Below are 19,634 nucleotides of genomic sequence, written 5' to 3'. Positions count from 1 at the left end.
AGCAGCTTTCCCTCCTCTCAGGGCTTGGCAATCCCAGCAGTGCTAGTGGGATGGTCTCAGGCTGGGCAGCATTCCCTTGGCACCAGCCCAGAGAACACCCAGTTCTGGGGACAGATGTGATCCCGCTCCTGCTGGAGGAGAAGGTGTTTTGTGGGCCACTGATGCAAAGTCTTTGGCCCCAAACATGAAGCCTGTGGCCCCAGATGGTTTCCAAAGGACTGTCTGCCCAGGTGGCAGGCTGAACTGTCTGGGGCCACCTCCCCAGTTCCCCCAAGGCTGCCCCTTCCCTGCTGGCATGCAGCATGCTCGGTGCCCACTCCTGCGTGTCACACATGTACCATCTCATTAGCATGTCTGTCCCCCAAAGTGAGGAGGGAGAGCGCGTGAGGCCTAATTGAATGTAACTAATTATTCACTCTGCAAATGCTCTGTTTAAATGGGATTGTGAGGGACAGAATTACTCATTCTGAAAAGGGGAGAGAAAAAGAGAAAGACAGAGATAAAACAAATAGAGGCGGATGCTGGAGCTGCAGCTCGCTCTCTCTCCCCAGAATACCAATTACCGGATGAAGTGATTGTATAAATCTTTACCCAGTGAACGGACTGTACTAGTCACTTACTCCTGTCCTCTTATTATGAGGAAGCAATGAAACATCATCCCACTCTCCAGTCCAGTTAAGGGTTCCCAGTCGCTGTCTTGGGCGATATCTCACCAGCTGGAGAGCTCGTCCTGGGGCTCTCTCAGGGTGGGGGTCCCACTGAGACAGGGCTGAGCACTTGGCAGGAGCCCACACCCCTCCTGCACGCCCAGCCCTGGGAGGAGGAGAGGCTGTGCATGCTCTGGGGAGGTGCAGGATGTGTGCCCCAGCCGGAGCCAAACCATGCCATGCAGCACCTGGAACATGGGGAGATACGGGCTGGCCAAGGGCCCCAGTGTCGCACATGTCACACATGTCACACAGGGACCCCTGGCTCAGTGGCACTCCAGGTCCTGACCCCTCAACTTCCTTGTTCTTCCCTTCTGTGGGTCCAGCCCTGCCAGGCTCCTGGTCTCCTGCACTGGCTCCTGCAGTGCTCACTGAAAAGGGAGAACACTGTGCTTCCCAGCCTCTTCCCACGCTGCAGTCAATGTTTCTCACTCAGGGTGTCTCTGCTCCACTGGTTGCAGAAATGCACTCATTGGCAGTGACCTCCATCGCTCTTGCCTGATACATCTTTTAATCCCAGATCCCTCCAAACACCCACATTTCTGTTCTCAGTAGTGGTGTGGGATGGCAGAGGAGGTGCTGGCCATGCAGAGAAAGCTGACAGAGTCCCCCTGCACCCTGCCATCAGTGGGGAGCATCCACACTCGGGTCCTGCTGCATGAGCTGGTGAGGACCCAGCCAGTCCCATACTCCCTGCAGGCAACCCCAGATCCCCCTCCCCACAGGCACCCACAAGGGGCTGGTTTACAGGGACAAGGACCACCTGATCTCCACATCCTGCAGCCAGAAACAGAGGGACCCCCTCAGAGGGGCCCTGCAGGTGCTATTCCAGAGAAGCCACAGGGATTGTGTGGTGGGTTCAGCTGGTGGGGAAGATAGGCTGGGCACAAGTCAGTGATGAGAGGATAAAGCCTCCAGTCTGTCCTGCCTTGTCCTGGTTGGGGATTTGATTGTTGCCAGCAGCGAGTTTCCATGCACTGGAGATGTGCATGTGTGGGTGTGAGGGAGAGATAACATCATCATCATCATAACAAATGCAGTTGTGCAGCTCCGTTCTCTGCTTATTGGCTTTCTTCTCTTTATCTATAAATAATTGCGGGGACACAATAGACTTTTAAGTCTGCCAAAGAGTTTGTCTCCCTCCAGCAACCGTATTGCTGCAGTGCTGCCACCTTATCTGCTTGTAGAAGGATGAGGGTGGGAAAAATATTTACTGTCAGGGATATTTGTCATCTGCAAATTACTCTGCCTACAGTTCACAGCGGGGATGGGGCTGACAGCACCGATCTGTACTGTGGGAGTGTGAGCACAGGGGGTCTCCACGCTGCCCCAGGCCCACCTGAGCCTCATCCTGTTAGCAGCAAGCTGGCAAACCCAGCATGTGTGCAAAGCCGTGCCATAGGGATGGGGGATGCAGCTGATGATGCTGAGCCAGGCGCCGAGCGAGTGCCTTGACACAAGATCCTTGACACAGAGGATCACCTTGGTGGGACTGGGACATTGGGCTCAGAGGTTTGCCAAGTTGCCAGCCCCTCCCCAAGCACAGGCCTGCACCCCCAGGCTGTGCAGCCACCCCAGGCACTGACCACTGTGAGAGCTCCAGGCCTTGCTGTTCTCCTGAAAAGGCCAAGAGTGCTGGACACTCCACCACTCCCTCAGCACCCACTGTCCCTGCCAGCCCCCTCTGCCTGCTGCTGCCAGCCCCACCAGGCTTGCTCACTGCTGGAATTCCTCACATCCTGCAGCCCAGAGGCCTTTGCACAGCACTTATCACTGCAGTATCCAAGAACCGATCTAATTGATGTGACACCAATTATTCCTGTATCACTAAATGCAGAATTAATGCATCTGTGTGTACAAACCTCCTAGACCCTGACCATGAAATAATGACTTTGACATGAAAAGAGCCAGAGCCTGGGAGCACCATCTCTCAGCTGAGCCCCCCTCATTGCAGCTCTGGCCAGCCCTGCTGGGACAGCTTCCTGATGGCCACAGAGACCCCACAGCATCCCTTACTCATCCAGCTGGCTGCACAGAGAGCTGGGCCTTGTGGCTCTTTGCAGACTGGGCTGCAGCCATGGTGGTCCCACACAGCCATGCCAAGCCAGGCAGCACCAGCCCAAAAGTGAGAGCTGGCAGAGCTGCCCTGGCTATTGTGACAGCCAGCCCAGGGAGCTGCATGCTCCACGGGGCAGTGCAAAGCCATTTCTGGGCTGCTCAGCACAGCTTATGCAGACTGCAAAGCTCTTGGCTTGGACATGGACTGGTGCTGGGAAAAGCCATTCATTGCACTTGAAATTTTACTGTGAAATTAGGCTTTGCCTGGACACGCAGGGCTTGGCACCAGCAGAAGTTTGTATTTTGTAAATTGCTTTCTACAATCAATTAAAGAAAAGAGATGGCTGTAGCCAGAGGTGGCACACGAGATGGCTCCAGGCTGGGGCTGGTTCCAGATCCCTGCCATACAGCCCCAGGAGCAGTCCCAGCCCAAAAGGAGCAGCCTCAGAATGGGGAGATAATGTGGCTGGGCAGAGCCTCAGCCCGTGGAGGAGGAGGTGGGCAGCTGTGAGGGGGGAGGATGCCCCCATCAGGGGCTGCTGTGCTGCCCCTGTGCCCACGCTGACCACTGGGTTCACATGGGAGCTGCTCCCAGGCCTTTGCACTGTGCCAGTCAGTGGCAGCTCAAGCTGGAGCCATCCTGGAGATGAGCCCTGTCCCCTCCCAGCCTCATCCCAGCACCAGTGCCCCTGATAGTGGCAGCACACCATGGTGCCAGCACTGCTCCAGGGCAGCAAGACAGAGGTCCCAGGTGAGCTGGGGGTGCAGTGGGGCACAGCCAGCGTGAAAAAGCTCTGGTACCCTTTTGGGCAGAGCATGGTGAGCACAGCATGTGTCGGGCTGCTCAGATAGCAGAGGGCTTGCCCTGGTTCTGGTTTGCTCAATGTTTTCATTAAGGACCTAGATGATGGAATAGAGAAAGTACTTATTAAATTTGCAGATGACACGAAGCTGGGAGGGACTACAAGTATCTTGGAGGACGGGATTAGAATTCAAAATGATCTTGACAAATTGGAGAAATGGACTGGAAAAAATAGGATGAAATTCAACAGGGACAAGTGCAAGGCAGTATGCTGAGCAGGGGAACAATCAGCTGTGCAAACACAAGCAGGGCTGGCGGCGTGGGGCCCAGCCAGGCATGAGGCCACACAGGCACGGGGCAGCACAGGGCAGGGGCAGGCAGGAGGCTCAGGCTGTCTGCTCAGTCTGAGCTGGGGGGGTAGGGCCATGAGGAGGTAGGGGGAATGGATGGAGGGAGGGAGAGAAACCTCTATTGGCCTCAAGCACAGACTGACCTCTTGGAGCTGTGCCTTGGGCTCCCCTGTGGGCCCATACACTTCTCCCACCTGGCCAGGAGCTACAGTGAGATCTGGCAGCATCCCAGCGCTGGCACACTTCAGGTGTGGGGCTGAGCAGAGGTTCCCTGCTGGGCTTCTCCATCCCCTGCCTTTGCCAGCTCAGAGCCAGGGCAGACACTGCCCTGCAATGCCCCAGGGAGATTCCCCTATGCCAGCTCCAAAAGATGCTCAGCCTTTCCTACAGAGCCCCACTGAGGCAGATCCCCAGGCATTGGCACAGCCCAGCACCAGGGGCCAAACCTCCAGCAATGTGCAGGAAGCTTTGCTCTGCAGGCACTTCCCATGCCTGGGGCTCTGCTGGAGGTCTGGCCACAGCCCCCTACCCCACAGCACACAGCCCTGCAGAGATCCCCGGGAGCCCTCCAGCTGCCTTCCCTTCGCTCCAGCAATTAGAGCTCCAGCCAGCCCCCTCCGAGCCTGTGCAAACACCGAGGCTCATTTAAATAAATTAAGAAGACATAATAAATCAAAGGGAAATGAGGGGCTGTGCCTGGGGGCAGGGGAGTCACTCGAGTTTAATTACATTGGCAAGCCTCTTGCAGCAAAAGCACAGCAAGTCCCAGATGTGTCAAGCACAGATGTGCAGGAATGTGCAGAGCTTGGTGGCAGAGCTGGTGGCACCATCCTGACGCCGTGCCCGGGACAGCTCTGGCTCCAGTGAGTCAGGAAGTGAGACACAGGCTGGCAGAGATGGGTCCTGGGCACTCTCCACTCCAGGGCACCTGTGCAGCAGTGCCCATGTGGGCAAATGGCATCCTGGCAGTGCAGCACTGGCAGCACTTGGTGCCACCTGGGCCATGCTGGGGCAGCCTGCAGAGCCCTGTCTGCCCCTTTCCCAGCCCTGTGCCCTATGCCCTGTGGCCACCCAGAGCCAGCAGGTCAGGCTGAGGCTCAGGGAGTATCCCTGGCACCACATCCCCCTGGCACACTGGCGATTTGCAGCCCCTTTGTCCCCCGTTGTTTAGGGACTCGCTCACGGCTGCATCAAGAACTCCAAATAGAGCTTTGTGTAGAGGCGGCAAATTTATGAGACTGGCTCTGAATTCCCAGTCACATCAGGGGCCAATTCGTCTTCCCAGGGCTGAGGATGAAATTAAATTATTGTAAAATAAATCTGTAAAAATGATGAAAAGACCATCACCCACTGGCAAGGGTGGGGTGCTGAGAACCCACGCGTGGCCGTGACGGATGGGGCTCACCAGGTGATAAAGCGCCGGGGACCTGGGAGCTCAGGGATTTCTGCTGTAATCTCACTAAAGAGATGTTGTTTACAGGAAAAAGGATATTTTGGGGAGGAAATTGCATTTCAAGGTTAAAGGAAAAAAATGGAGCAAGTCTCCCAGGGAGCCACTTACGTGCGAGATGGCAGCAGACAGAGACAGGTGCGGGTGCCAGGGAGCAGCCGGGGTGGGACGCGGTGGGAGGCAGTGCCAGGCACACACGTGTGCCAAGGGCCAGCTCCCCAACAGCCCAGAACCAGGCAGAGACTGCCCAGGCTCACAGCAGGAGGCCAGAGGTGCTGGTGGGTCCAGGACAGTCTGAGAGGGTCCCTGTGGGTGCTGCCAGCCCACCCTGATGGAGACGCTGCTGCCCTGCCCTGGTGCCATCCTGTCCCACCAGAGAGGTGCCTCATCCAGCTCAAAAGGGCAAACCCTCACTGCTTTCTGCGAGGAGCCCTGCAGGGGGCTGAGTGGCCACCATCTGATGCTTCAGGGCAAGGGGTTTGTGCCCTGCACAGGGATTTGCAGCTTCCAAGTTTCAGTCTTATCCTACAAGACGGATGCTGGAGAGAGATTTTTTCCCAGTGATGAGTGGAAAAAATAATGACTTCAGCTTACACTCAACTGGCTGGCCATTTAACAATAGGCCATTAGCATGGCTCAGCATGGGGAAAGGATTTATTTAGGGGACACAGTTGCAAAGACAAACCAGCACCAGGTGCTTAACAGCAGTTCAGAGGTATCAGAGTGTTGCAGTGCTCAGAAAATGCAGCTGTGGGAGTTCAGAGACTTTATCCTTCATGTCTGTGAAATCCCACAATACCAGCAGAGATTTCTCAACTCTGCCCCAAGTACAAAAGCAGCTCAGGGAAAGCAATGGCTCTGCAAGGGCAGCAGCTCCTACCACAACCACCCTGGCTGCCCCAGCACTGCCAGGACTGGCTTCCACTGGCACAGACCATACCTGTGTCCTCACACCCACCACAGGGCCACTTCCAAGGCCTGTTAGATCACAGGATTCCCCTCTGTCCTGGCAAATGCATCCTGAGTATGACACAGGGGACATGTTCTGCCATCCTCGGAAAGCCCAGTCCTCATCCCATCCCAGGACTGGGTTGGGCTCTGACATGAGCCTCCCTTGCTCATCTCCAATGCTTGTACCATTGCCCAGAGCAGCTCTGGAGCATCAGCAGGCTCTGCCTGAGCCCTCCCTGTGCCTTGGTGGCCTGGACGGGCACTGTCACCCACCAGAAGCATTCTCACTCCTGCAAACACCATGGCTCAGCTGCAGCTCCAACCCCTGTCCTGCCATCACCACCAGGGCAGCACAATGATCACCAACATGCCCCTGCCTATGGATGGGCACAGAGCTCTTGACAGCAGGGAATGGCTGCTGGGCAAATCCCCTCACACCTGTGAGTGCTGCTCCAAGAGCACTCTCTGCAAGCCCTCCCAGTGCATCCCAGTACATCCCAGTGCACCCCATGCCCCAGCCAGGGCTCCCATGGCCGAGAGCCCTTGCAGTGCTGTGTTGGAGCCAGAGACAGGCCCTTTGCTGGCCCCAGAGCCTGTGTGGCCCCTTGCCCGCAGCCCTGGCAGCGTGTGGGGCCCTGCCATGTGCTGAGCGTGGTGAGGGGTCCCAGGGCAGCAGGAGGGGCCGGGGGCAGGAGCTGGAGGCCGTCCCACGCAGGCGGCAGTGTGCCGAGGTGGAAGTAAAGAGTTCCTGAGCAAGCAGACGTTCAATAATTCATGGCCATTGAACTGCAACAGGAACAACGACAAATAATAATACAGGAAAATGGGGAAAAACCTGAAATCGTTAGGCCAGTGGTTCAAGCATGAAGTGTGCATGCAGAGGGAGAGGGGTGCAGTCACGCCATGACTGGGTGCAGGGGTTGCTGCCAGCTGCACTGTGGCACGCTGCCCCTGGCCTGGCACTCCGGCCCAAGGGCTCCAATGGTGTCCTTGCCCCTTGGGGGCTGTTCTGGGGATGTGCCCAGCCCAGGGGAGGCTGTGCAGTGCCATGTGCCAGCCCTCAGTGCCCCTGAGCCTGGTGGGCATGCAGGGTGCTTCACGTGTCCAAGAGGCAGGAAGAGCAGATCTACTCTCCTTAATTATAATTAGTAATGCTTGCCATGGGAGTTTGCAAACATGGTTTAATTAGAGCAGCCGGGCTCCCTCCACATGCTGCGCCCTCCCCAGGGTCAAGGACAGAGTGGAGTGAGGGAAGCAGGAGCTGAGGAATGCTTGGCAGAGTTTGGCTGCTGGGCCCACACAAGATTCACCCCTTTTCTCTGCCCACAGCCACGGCCCAGGAGGCTGTGCTTAGTTTAGCTCAGCTGGCAGGGACCACCTTGTGTCCCTGCACCCTCTCCCCAGGCTCTGGCACCACCAGGACTGCCTGCTGCTCCTGGGGACAGGGGGACACTTGTGCACAGTGACTCAGCCAGAGACCAGCAGACACTGAGCTGGGAAATTTAATCTACAGCTACAAGAAAGGGCTGTGGAGTCTCTGGATGCATGAGGCTGCTGCTTCTGTCAAGAAGAAAAATAGGAGAGGGGCGTAGGGAATTAGACAAAGGCCATGAAGCAGGGAGGGAGGGTCGGGTGAATTTGGGCAGAGCAGGCAGTGGCTGCTGCAGCCCCAGAAGGGGCTGATGGCCAAATATCCTCGGCCCCAAAGCCCTGCAGAACCAGGATGGTGAGACATCAGTGAGTGCCAAGGAGGGATGGGGGTTGAGGGAAAACAAGCCCCTGGCAGTCTGAGCCTCTGGATACAGACAAGACAAGCCCTGCCTAGGTTGTCCCATCACCGACCAGGTAATCTGGAGGGATGAATTTGGGATGAACGAGAGCATCCTGAGCTCAAGGACAGGCAGCTGAGGTGGCTGTGCAGCAGCAGGCAGTGCATCCGTGCAGGCTGAGCCATGGAGAGGACACCTGGAGCCGCAGCATGGAAAGCAGTGACCTGGTGAGAGCTCCCTGCACGTCCCAAGCACCGCAGTGTGGAACCTGGATGACTAATTGCCATTGTCACCACGCCTAATTAGGAGGCTGGCCACAGCCAGCTGGAAACTGTAGGTGTTAATTCTTTCTGGCAGGGGTGGTGCCCCATCCAGAGGGGCTCCTGTGCCACCCAGCCTGTCCAGAGCAGCTCCCATCGGCCCTGGCACCATGTTCCCATCCTCACCCTGCTCTGCATGCGCCCCAGGATCCATCGGCAGGGCTCACCCCTCCCCGGGGCCGGACCGAGGGGACCCGCCTGGGGCCGGTGCCCCGCTCCCGTGCCTCCGGGGCCGGGTGCGATGGTGCTCCCGCCGTGTCTGGCAGCCGAGCTCGGTGTCTGGGTGACAGGTTTACAAATCACCACTGCTGCGTGCACAGGGAGCTTGGTTGCCTCGGCATTCATCCCCGCGCTAATTGCTGCCTCCCCGAGGAACCCGATCCATCTCGCTGTAATTGACAAAAGGCAATTAAAAAGCAGTTGTGAATAAAGGGGGGACATCTCCGGGGGGCCTGGAAGGAAAGATTTAGGTGCTTTGCTCCCTGGTGCTTTGGAGACCATCCAGTGGTGTGGCCGGGCAGTGATGCTGGGGTGGCTGTACCCCCTCCTGCCCTGTGCCCAGCCCTGGGGCATGGGTGCTCTGCCCGGCTCCCAGAATAGCCCCTTGCTCACCCTGCCCTGCCCTGCAGGACCATCGCTTGCCCCATGGTTGATCCCAGACAGACCTGGACACCCAGCTGGCTGCAGGCTCTGTGGACACCTCCTGAGGGCAGGATCCTGCGTCCACATGAGGCCAAAGACATCACCCTGCAGAGAGCCCATCCCCGGGGCTCCCCTCCATCCCCCGGGGCTGGGAGAGCCCCAGCATCTTCCTCTGCTGGGAACTGTGGGTTCATGGGGAGTGGAGGGCAAAACCACACCACGGGAGTGCCATGGGAGCAGCCTGGCCCCGCTGTCTGCGGGAGACAAAGGGCAATCAGCAGCGAGTGGCACCGAGAGTGGCACAGCGAGTGGCACGGAGCTGGGCGTCAAGAGCAGCTGATTGAGGAAGAGATGCGTCAGCTGCCTCTTGTGCACAGCAATCTCCTGATTGTGGAGAGCTGCAGGTGCGAGTGCTGCCAGCTCACCTGCAGAGAGGAGCCCTTCCTGCCGGGGTGGAGGGCAGGACAGCGGGGAGCATGAGAGAGGGAGTGTGTCCTGTGTGCCCTATGGCAGTGTCCTGTGTCCCTGCACAGCAGTGTCCTGTGTCCCCTATGGCAGTGTCCTGTGTCCCTGCACAGCAGTGTCCTGTGTGCCCTATGGCAGTGTCCTGTGTCCCTGCACAGCAGTGTCCTGTGTCCCCTATGGCAGTGCCCTGTGTCCCTGCACAGCAGTGTCCTGTGTCCCTGCACAGGATGTGTCCTGTGTCCCCTATGGCAATGTCCTGTGTCTCTGCACAGCAGTGCCCTGTGTCCCCTATGGCAGTGTCCTGTGTCCCTGCAGAGGATGTGCCCTGTGTCCCTGCACAGCAGTGCCCTGTGTCCCCTATGGCAGTGCCCTGTGTCCCTGCACAGCAGTGTCCTGTGTCCCATGTGTCAGTGCCCTGTGTCTCCATGTGTCAGTGCCCTGTGTCCCATGTGTCAGTGCCCTGTGCCCCATGTGGCAGTGCCCTGTGTCTCCATGTGTCAGTGCCCTGTGCCCCATGTGGCAGTGCCCTGTGCCCCATGTGTCAGTGCCCTGTGTCCCTGCACAGGATGTGCCCTGTGTCCCCTATGGCAGTGCCCTGTGCCCCATGTGTCAGTGCCCTGTGTCTCCATGTGTCAGTGCCCTGTGTCCCATGTGTCAGTGCCCTGTGCCCCATGTGGCAGTGCCTGTGTCTCCATGTGGCAGTGCCCTGTGTCTCCATGTGGCTGTGCCCTGTGTCCCTGCAGGTATTTTTCTGCCAAGGGCTGGGCAGGTCTGTCCCACGCTGGCAGGCACAGCCCACCTGGGGACCAGGGGCCAGGCAGCCCCATGGGCAGCAGCAGGCAGGGGCACCGTGCTGTGTCTCCAGCTATGGGGCAGAGCAATCTGTGCCCACCTTGAACAGTGCCAGCTGCTAGTGCTACCAGGAGCCAGCCTGTAGCATGGCAGAGCTCCCTTTTTGCCTGCTGCTTGCTTGAGTCAGGGCTCAAAAGCTGCCCAGGGACAGGAAAAAAGAGGCAAAGTGCCTGGGGCAGAGTTGCAGACCCAGAGGCCCCTGGCGTGTGCTCCAGGCAGCTCCAACCCCTCCTCTTGCCCCAGAACCTGCACCAGCACTGGCTGTGCGTGACTCTTGCTGAGAGAATCCCACCTGTCTGTGGTCCATGGGGGGAAAAGTGTCAGAGCTGCCCTGTCCCAGGGGTGGTTGCCATGGGGCATGAGGCTTTGGTGGGGCTGCCATTTCCAGAGGTGGCAGATGGCAGGATGTGCTGATGCTGGGATGTTCTTCACCATCTGTTGGGTCTAATTGACTTCCTGCAGAAGTTCTTAAAAAAAATTAAACCAGTTGCAAGAAGAAAATTGTTAATTAAAAGGCCTTTTGATTAGATAGACAAATATTTACCAATTATGACTGACCCCGGCCACTCTATTTTTTGTTTGCAAACTCCACAATCAGCAGTTATCTCAGCAATTACGCCTGTGCCAGCAATTCCCTCATGTAATGCCTCCCCCGGGGGGGAGTCCCTGCAGTGGTGGGGAGGAGGGGGGCACAGCACTCCTGAGCAAGGTGAGCTGCCTGCTCTGCCCTGGGCATGGCCACACACCACCCCACCCACGCCCTGCTGGTGTTACAGGTGCCCTGTTGTGGCCATGGTGGTTTTTGGTGGCAGCATTCTCTCCTGGCTCTGGTGCCTGCCCCAGGCAGGCAATTTAGGCTCATGGCACACATGCCAAGGGGACACAGCTTCCAGCAGAAAAGCTGTTTGTGCTTTTGGGGGAGACTGAGCACACAGCAGGGCTTCTGGCTGACCCCAGTGCCTTGGGACAGGGACACCCTGTGTCTGCAGGACAGGGAACCTGTGTCTGTCTTTCTGTTTGCCCATGTCATGCCAATGGCTCCTGGGCAAATCCCATTCCCCCCAAGTGGCCGGCCCAGTGTGACCACAGCCTGTGTCACACCAGTCCCCCTCTCTGCAGAGGGCACCAGGACAGTCACACTGCACCAAGAGGTGTGCTGGGAAGGAGTCTTGCAGTGTAGCACCAGCCATGCACTCCCAGGGCGGGACGTGGGTTTTAATGTGGTACAAAATTGATGCATGATTCTGAGCAAGCAAATGTTCAGTGTAAATTACCCATGTTAGGCTCCAATCCGTGGCTAATTCATTAGACACACGTTTCTACACAAAAATAAAAAGCCTTCTGCATGCATTGTTCACCAAATGCTCTGAAGAAAAGATGTGGGGAGGCGAGGTAGTCTCTTGACCCACTCTTGAGGTTAAATCCTAATTCCCAGCCTCTCTGCTCCTGCTGCCAGGAGCGGGAACAGCTCCAGCTCAGCCTTCCAGGGAAGTGCTGCCAGCACCTGCCTGCCCCAGAGCCTGCTCGGCCACGGGGCTGAGCCCCCCTCGAAGCATGGGGGCGATGGAGATGAGTGCACAGCATGGCACTGAGAGCACTGGCTGCCAGAGCTGCAGGGAGAGCAAACCCTGGGCATCAGACTCGGCAGAGTGCCAGGATGGCTGTGAAGGCACATTCCCATGATGTAGCACTATTGAGAGTCTTATTAATGGAGTGGGAAAGCTAATTGTGATTAAAGTAACAACGGTGCTAAACAGATAATTCTGCCCTGAACGGCAAGATAGATTTTTTTAAAAATGAATGAAAAAGGAAAAGATAGAGTAACCAATCTTTAAAAATACAGAGATCAGTAAGTGAGGATTCATTTTTTTTATTAGCACAGGGCTCTCGGGGGAGGCATGTGTCTGCATCCCCAGTGCCCGAGACTGCTCAGCCCATAACAAACGGCACACCGGCGATGCTGGGCCTGCCCGCTGCATTGCCATGGCTACTGCTCCCTGCCTCTGCAGAAACTAAATATTGAACACAGAGCAGGTGTGCCAAGCATCCCAGCCCTCCCACGCCACCAGCGCCATCCCTCTGGGCAGCTGGTCCCCCAGGAGGGAGAGGCTGGCCAGGGGCACAGGTCAGTCCAGGTGGCCACCACCATCCCTGTGCCAGCCCCCTGGCTGCAGGAGCCTTGACACCTGAGCCAGTGGCTGGCCAAGCCCTGAGCAATGGGATCAGCAGGGAGCTTTCTCCAGGGAGCTTAAAATTACTGCCTGAATGGAGCAACACTCCTTTCCCTGCCAACATCTGCAAGGAGAGCCCAGACAGGACCAACACTGTGCAGGCTGCCAGAGCAGGACCCTTCCAGAACCAGGGATCCTCATCCCTGCACTGGCCGCAGAGAATATGTGACAGGGACATCCCATTTCCAGGCTCCTTTCAGGGCTTGGCTCCTGCTTTCAGCAGATCCCAGGAGCTCAGCAGACACCCCGTGGCTCGTGCTGCCCGCAGTGCCGGGCGCAGGCAGCAGCGGGAAGGAGCGTGCGTATCAGGATGCTGGAGGTTATTGCTTTCATTAATAGCTGCATGAGAGAGCTCGAGGTGAGCCAGGCAGGAGCAGAGCCCCCCTCTCTGCATGGCTCCTGCCTGCAAACAGTTTCCACCTCCCTTTTGCTTCCCAGGGCTCCCCAGGGCCGGTCTCTGCCCAGCAGCTACAGGACTCCTGGGTGCCCCTGGGTGTTTTGCACCCCACTGCTCTGCCACCCCCACTGTGCATTTCTGCTCACCCCTCTAAATGTTCTAATACTGTAAAAGATCCATCAGAAACCTTCCACTCCAGAGGGATATATATTATCTAAATTTGATAAGACAACTTAATTTCTCTCCGTGTCTGTTACTGGCGATAAAACTGGGAGACTTTTATGACCCGGAGTCCTCTGTAAGATTGTCAGGAACTTATTATACAAGGTATAACTGGATTTCTCTCCACAGATGGCTCGCAGCCATGAGCTGTAACGCAATTCTGCAGCACATTTGGTAGAATAAATGCAAAGAGCTTGTTACAGTGAGTTAGATAAGAGAGACGGGAACACGGCTCTCGCAGGCTAATTCGGCATCTGATCTGCCTTTTTCTCACTGTGAAGGACGACTTGGAGAAGTGCATTTCACACTGAGGAAGGAGCCAAGCCCTTCCCAGAGCCACCTGGGATTGGTGCAGAGCCAGCAGGGTGCACTCAGAGGGACAGCACCCAGGGTGTGACGGCAGAGCTGCTGGCCCTTTGTGCGTGCCACTGCTGTGTCCCCAGCACCAGCAGGTGCCTTCCCACATGGCACGAGGGCCAGCAGGTCCCTCTCAGAGGCACTCATGGCAGGCTCATCCGTTATAGTTATCACACAGCCCATTCAGGCTCTGACCAGATAAAGACTGGTGATTTTTTATTTACTGATTTTTTATTTCAGCATCCTGCAGGCAGGATGCCACGCAGTGTGCTCATTTATCTCAATTTGCTCCCTCCCACCTCCCATCCCTAATTTTTCAGCAGAGCCTTGGAGGTGAAAGCCTTATCTCTGTGGCTCTTCTGCACATGGAAAGCAATCATGGCCTCTCCTTGTAGGGGCCCTGGTGGGGCTATTTGTTGTTGGGGCAGTAGCTTTGTGGACTGGAAATGAGACAAATCTCTCTGCAGCTGCTCAGGGCTCTGGGCTGGGGCAGACCCTGCACTGTTTTGTGGGGCTGCAGTGGGGCTCAGCTGGGGGCTGCAAGAGCTCCCAGTCACATGTTGGCTCCCCACTGACCATCCCCAAACAAGAAATGCTTTCCCAAGCTCAGACCATGTTAGAGCAAATGGGAATTGCTGAAAACCATCAGGTGGTGACAGCATGTTCCTCTTGTAGCACCCATTCCCCTGCAGTCCCACTGGCTGCAACCCCTGCAGTGGGCAGATCCTGCAGACCTGTGCACCCTTCTGGAGGCAGCACCCTGGTGTCACACTGTCCCCAGAGCAGAGGCATGCCTGGGTCCTGCCTGCCCCTGCACCACTGCCAGAGCCCCCACAGGCATTTGGAAAAACACAGCTGCTCCTTGGCTCTTGGGTCCAGGGAATGGCAGGGCCAGGAGCCCAGCTCAGGGCAGGGCTGCAGCACAGCATGGCCACATTAATTCTGGGTGAAACGTGTTGTTATGTGCATCAGGTTTTGTAATGGAACATGTTTAAAATTCAATAGAAAGAAAGATTAAAAAATAAGTTTCTTATCTAGAGGAGCCATAGAGCCAGTGAGGAAATTATGAATGTCTCGTTGTCCAAGGTTAAAGAGTGAGAGCTGAGGCATGAAAAGGCAGGAGATAAGATGAAATGTTTTCTGTTCAAATGAATGGGCTCCACTCTGCTCCCTAATAAACGATCAGTGTCAATATGACAAATTAATTCTGCATTGAGCTCCACTCAGGGCTCAGTGTGTGCAGGGTGGGGAGGGTCCTGGCCAAGCCTCCACTGCCAGACCTGTGCCAGGGCCAAGCACAATCCCCTGCTCTGGGAGGGTGCTGCAGGGTTAGGGTTAGGGTTAGGGTTAGGGCCCATGTCCATGGCTCTGCTGCTCCTCTCCATGGGGAGGGGATGGGATGCCCTGAGCCTCAGCAATGTGCTGCAGCCACCTGTGGGCTGGGCTCTGACTGGGAGTGCTCCATGGCCAGAGAGGGGACCTCTGAGGACCCCAAGGACAAGGGGACAGATGACGCATCCCAGACTGGCAGCGGCTGCAGCGGAGCTGTGCCAGCACTGCTGGCAGAGCAGCCAGGTGACCCCACGGAAGAGATTGGACCTTTTAAAAGAGACAGTGACAAATGAAGCTCTGTTCCACTCGAGGCACAGAGGAAGGGGACAGGGAGGTTCTTCCAGGAGCTGCAAGCTGAAGGTCACTCAGGAGCCAGACAAAGGCAAGGGGGAGTCCAGGAGGGGACAGTGCAGGACAGGAAGGTGCAAGCAGGGTGGGATGGTGGATATGAACCTGATGGACAGTGCCAGAGGTGCAGGCAGTGCTGGGAGCAGAGGACAAGGAGGAGCTGACCCCACCCTGGGAGCAGGGGCTCTGTGGATGATGCTCCTCAGCACCCTGGTCCATGCCTGGCACCAAGGCCTGGCCCTGCCAGCCCTGGCCAGGGTGGCCCAGCCAGACCCTCTGTGATCCTGGCAAAGCTCCCACACCAGTAAGTGATGCTGCTGATGGGGACTTGTTTTCCACTGATGAGCAGGAGCCCAGGGAGAGGAGCACTGTTCCTTGGGGTGGGGAGCAGGCTGTGTGGGCAGGCAAAGCCCAGTGAACCAACCACTAGCCCTGGAGCTGCACCACCCAGGGCAGGGAAAGGCCAGCCATGCCAGGCCAGCCATGCCAGGCCAGCAGGTGCCATAACAGCAGCTGCTGTTACTCACAGGAGATCCTCAGTGCAAGACATAGCCCTGCAGAAGACAAATCACAGCCGACACACAACGCTGTTACTCTGTGTTTATCTCCAGCTGCCTGAGGGCAAAAGCAGGTGAAGTTACAGAAAATGTGGGGTGTCTGGAGCTTAGCATCGCTGCAGCCCCGGGCAGATCCAAAGCCCTGTCTGTGCTGGAATCCCTCACAGCCAGCCTCTGTCCAACCAGCCTGGCACAGACGGACAGAGCAGAGCCCTCCAGCTGGGGAGGCATCTCCATCACTGCTGTGGGCCTGGATTTACTTCTTTTGGTGCTGCTGCACCAGCTTGGAGCCCAGCTGACCAAGGAGGGTTCCCATGCCATGGTGCTGCCCTCGCCCCAGGACCGTGGCTGGCATGGGAATGGGCACTGCAGCAGCTGGGCTGTGGGACCTGCCCTGGGAAGGGTTAACAGCCTTCCACATTGACACTGGAGTGGAATGCAAAGAGTATCTCAACAGCTGAGATTAAAACAAGAAAATGAGTATAGAAATTATGTTTGTTAAAGCGAAATAGCTAATATAATCCTCAAAGGATTTTTCCTTTTGACTTAAAAAAAATCTAATATCTTCATTTCCATACCTTTTTTAAGCTAATTTGTGGAAAATTAAAATGGTGAACCCACAAAGGCTGCAGTTTAATTGAATCTTGCATCAGCCCTTGGTGAGCAGTCTCTCTTGGATTCCTTGATTAGTTCCCTCCATTAAATCATTTTTGCATCGTTTAGCTGAGATACTGTCTTCTGGCGGGTCTGGGACTCAGGGACCTGGATAACTCAGTCTCCATCTGAGCAGATGTAAAACGACACGCCATGCTCTGGAGAACTCTCTTATTTGGCCTCCTGTGTCTCTGGGACTCACTCCTGAGGCTGGCTGCCTGGGCAGAGAGCAGGCAGGGGCTGCCCTCAGCACCAGCCCTGGCACAGCTCAGGTGGGTGCAGAGCCCAGGAACAGCTCAGGTGAGTGCACAGTCCTGGCACAGCTCAGGTGGGTGCAGAGCCCTGGCACAGCTCAGGTGAGTGCACAGTCCTGGCACAGCTCAGGTGGGTGCACAGCCCTGGTGCAGCTCAGGTGGGTGCAGAGCCCTGGCACAGCTCAGGTGGGTGCAGAGCCCAGGAACAGCTCAGGTGGGTGCAGAGCCCTGGCACAGCTCAGGTGGGTGCAGAGCCCTGGCACAGCTCAGGAGGGTGCAGAGCCCTGGCACAGCTCAGGTGAGTGCACAGCCCTGGTGCAGCTCAGGTGGGTGCAGAGCCCAGGCACAGCTCAGGTGGGTGCAGAGCCCTGACAGAGCTCAGGTGAGTGCACAGCCCTGGTGCAGCTCAGGTGAGTGCAGAGCCCTTGCACAGCTCAGGTGAGTGCACAGCCCTGGTGCAGCTCAGGAGGGTGCAGAGCCCAGGCTCTGCAGGGCTCAGGCTGGAGTGAGCCCAGAGGTGGCAGGATGGGAGCAGAGGGAGCAGAGTGAGCAGAGGGAGCAATGCTTGGCACAAGACAGTTTAGAGGGGCTGCACTCACCCAGCTGTGGGAGATGGGGTGAGGCAGGGACCACAGTGTGACATCCTGGCAGGGACAGTCCTTCCTCTCTGCCCACCAGGAATGCCCTGTGCACCTGCTGCCGGCACCAGCCCTGCTGGAGCCACCAGTGCTGGGCATGGGTGGCCTCAGCGCTGGCAGCCACTGAAGTTCACCTTCTGTGTCTCCCTGCTGAATCCCCTCTTTTTAAGTGTGGATCAATTGCACCTATCAGGGATGGCTCTTAATTTAGAGCACTTGCAGCCTCCCCTGTGCCATGGCACAGCATTCCTACAGGGACAGGGCCCTCAGTCTCTCTGGGGGCACCAGCAGCAGCACAGCAGGACAGCTGGCCTGGCTCTGAGCCTGGTGGGCCATGTTCCAGCCCTGCCAGTCTCCTGACCCCGTTGCACTCAGACTGGTGGGTGCTGGATGAGCCAGCTCTCCCTCCTGCATCCCCTGTGCAACTCTGGCACCTCTCACTGCCCCAGCAGTGCTGCAGGAGTGTTCTGATGGCCTTGTCAGGCTATCATGTCCCATAGATTAAAACAGATTTATATAAAGTCCTTTTCACCCCATTAGATTACTCTGGATTAACCTTGATCTCAGTAATAGATGCTATAAATGTAAGTCCCGCTCAGGGGGATTTTATCCATATGTTCTTGGAAGGCAGAAAGTAGATAAATTCTTAGAGAAGGTCTTACTGAGCGATTAGAAAGATTTAACCTCTTCAGAGTCAGCTGGAGCTGCCTGCCCCTCTGCAGGGAGAGTGCCCAGCCCCACCTCCTCAGGCAGTGCCCCCCAGCCCCAGCACCCCCAGACCCGAGCTGGGGACACATCCTGGGCTGTCCTCCAGGGCTGGGGACACAGCGTGTTGTGCTATGTGACCCGACACCCCGCTGCTGTGTGGGGCTGTCCTGTAAAGCCTGGGCTCTGCACCCACCCCAGAGTCCCACTGCAGTCATCTGGGAGGGCTGGTGGCCACCAGCACCTGAGCTGTGCTCCTGAGGCCCCTTCAGAGCCAAGGGCTGCTGCTGCTGCTGCCCTTGATTTATGGCCTGTGCTTTCCTTGAGGGCTTTGTGCTTTTCCATCGACAGAAGGGCCAAGTCTGTTGGGCAGAGCCAGCTGCAGCCCTTCAGTGTTTCGTGGCTCAGAAACAGTTAATGCAAGGAGGGATGAAGGCAGGACAAGGAAATTCAAGCAGCTGTTCCAGCAGAGGAAGGGGGGAGCCAGCGTATTGCACTACCCAGCACACGTAGGTGTGGCCCGAAGGGGTGGCAGCAACCAAAATTAATTCCCCATCCCCTCCTGCTGCTGATATTAAATTGCTCTAAGCGCAGGCTGGAGCCGGAGCCAAGCCCAGCTCCTCCAGCAGAGTCTGACCAGCAAGTTGCCTTCTGCTTGCTGATCAGAGAGGCACCTGATGGAGGAAGGAGAATTTGGCACTGGGCTGGGCTGCAGAGAACCGGCCCTGCTGGAAGCTGCTGTGATCACACAGCCCGGGCAGCAGAGAGGAACAGGCTGTTGACAGCAGACACAGACATGAAGAGGAGCCACTCTGTGGAGCAGGGCAGAGCCACAGCATTCAGGGTGGTCTGTGAACCCTCCTGGGGCTCCTGGTGGGGGCTGCAGCGCTGATGCAGACGCTCTAAGGTTGGAGCTGGTGGAAAGGTTTGGCTTCAGCATTAATCATGGACTGGCAGGGCTGGCCAGTGGCAGGAAGGGGCTGCAGTTTCACCTGTTCAGTCCCAAGCCAAGGTGCTTTGCCTTGCAGGGGCATGGGGAGACAGCCCTGACAGACACAGCCCTCTCAGAGCTGCCCACCCTGTGGGCTGCACGGGCAGCCTGGACTGCAGATCTGTACTGCAAGGGCACCCCTCCCTGGGCTGGGGGGAGGCAGGGAGGTCACCCACACCTGCCTGCAGCACAGGAGGACCAGGGGGAGCATGCCACCCCTCTGCTCATGCCTCCCAGCCAGGCACCTCTGCACACACAGCGGATGTACAGGAGGACCTGCACTGTTAGCAAAGTTTGATGCAAATGTGCATGGTTGGCAGTGCCCTGCAGCCAGGGCTGCACCTGATGAGCTGTGGCACAGGGACAGACCAGCCAATCCAGCTGGTGTGAGCAGAGCTCTCTTCGAGGCAGCAGGCACAGGGGAGGGGGAGCTCCATCTGCCTTGGTTCAGCCAGGACTCACACTCCATCCTGGCTCTCCTCTTGCACCAGGAGACATTTCCTGTGCTGGCTCTGCAGGGCCATGTCCATCCCACACCCCACAGGGGCCCTGAGCAGGTCCAAGGCAGTTTTTGAGCAATGA

Source organism: Agelaius phoeniceus, chromosome 17, assembly GCF_051311805.1.
Source record: "Agelaius phoeniceus isolate bAgePho1 chromosome 17, bAgePho1.hap1, whole genome shotgun sequence".
In the NCBI taxonomy this organism is placed as follows: domain Eukaryota; kingdom Metazoa; phylum Chordata; class Aves; order Passeriformes; family Icteridae; genus Agelaius; species Agelaius phoeniceus.
Note: the sequence above shows the minus strand (reverse complement) of the source record.